Source organism: Cervus elaphus, chromosome 21 (genome assembly GCF_910594005.1).
Source record: "Cervus elaphus chromosome 21, mCerEla1.1, whole genome shotgun sequence".
Lineage (NCBI taxonomy): Eukaryota > Metazoa > Chordata > Mammalia > Artiodactyla > Cervidae > Cervus > Cervus elaphus.
Window position 1 is genome coordinate 80,666,464 of NC_057835.1, and position 1,641 is coordinate 80,668,104.

Below are 1,641 nucleotides of genomic sequence, written 5' to 3' on the forward strand. Positions count from 1 at the left end.
TGCAACCTAAGTCCTTCCCACTAACCCAGTTTTGATTTAGTATCTCAAAGCAGATAATCTCCCATCTGAGACCAAACTCTGAGCCGTGAAAATGAAGTTGCTCAGTCGTGTCCGACTCTGCGACCCCATGGACTGTAGCCTACTAGGCTCCTCCGTCTATGGGGTTTTCCAGGCAAAAATACTGGAGTGGGTTGCCATTTCCTTCCCCAGGAGATCTTCCCAACCCAGGGGTTGAACCCGGGTCTCCTGCATGGTAGGCAGATGCTTTACCGTCTGAGCCACCAGGGAAGTCCTGCCAAAAAGTTAACCTAATGTAACTTTCACTAATTAGCCATCCCTTTTAAATAAGTCCTACCAGTATGCAGCAAACCACCCCTGTAAACTAAGGAAAGTCCCCATAAACCTGCCTTCCCCTGCTACAGTTAGCTTACTGGAAGTGCATGCTGAGTCCATTCATTAAACCAATACTTATAAAGTGCCTGCGACGCATTGGGTTTGGGAAGTGTTATAAAGGGGAGCAAAACAAACTTCCTATCCTGGATAACTTTACATTCCAGTGAAACAGACTTCCAAAACAGTTCATTTCAGTTGATTATTAAAAACACATAACATGTCTAAAATACAGGGAGAGAAAGGAATACTTAGTTCAAATTAGAAGAGATGAGGGGATAGAAAGACCCTCATCAGTTGGATGACCATGAGACACAGCTTGCCCCAAGAAGTGTGGATTTACACATGTTGTCTTGACATAGCTTTTTCATAGCATCTCATTTCACTGTGAAACATATCCTAGCTCAGATGAAAAGTGATATTCACAAGTAGTTCTAGTTTAGCCAGTCTTGTAAAGAAAAATGGGGTGAAACCAAATGAAGTCAGAACAAGCTATTCCAAACAGAGTGTGCATCCTGTGTAAATTCTGGAAGTAAGAAAGTGTGAAAGAAGTAACTGCATGAAAATCAACATCATCAAGATGTGGCACTTAAAGGCTGGCAGGCTGCAAAGCCAGCAGGGAAAAGGAACTCCAGAAGGTGGAGCTTGAACTTGTCCCTTCACATCATGGGGAGCCATTGAAGGGTTTCAAATAGACCGATGATGAGGGATGATATGACCCTCTTTGCACCTCAAAACATCAGCCTGCCGGACAAAAGAGGGTTGCAGTGGCGATTTTTAAGGTATACAATGGGAAATACCCATTAAAGTACAGGTTGGGAAAGCAGCCCTATCCAGGTCTAAGTCACACTCTGGTTAAAATCCCGATGGGTGGAGGAGGGTTGGATTGGGAGTTTGGTATCAGTGGATGCAAACTATTACATGTAGAATGGATAAACAAGGTCCTATATATAGCACAGGGAACTATATTCAATGTCTTTCATAAACTATAATGGAAATGAATATGAAATAGAATATTATAAATGTTTATATGTATGACTCCCCTTAAGGATTCACTGCCTTGTCACAGCTGAGGGGCTCGCATAGTTCAGTGAAACTCTGAGCCACACCATGTAGGGACACCCAAGATGCAGGGGTCATAGCGGAGAGTTCTGACGAACCGTGATCCGCTGGAGGAGGGAATGCAAACCACCCCTGTATACGTGCCGTGAGAACCTCATGACCTGTATAAAAGGACAGAAAGATATGACA

The 1,641-nt window shown here is 43.6% G+C and overlaps 1 non-coding gene across 1 annotated transcript; it reads right to left on the bottom strand.

Annotated features, from left to right (window-relative positions):
* Positions 1 to 216: 216 nt before the first annotated feature.
* TRNAG-ACC lies at positions 217 to 288 on the bottom strand. Its single transcript has one exon. It is a non-coding gene; the product is annotated as a tRNA-Gly (tRNA).
* Positions 289 to 1,641: the final 1,353 nt, after the last annotated feature.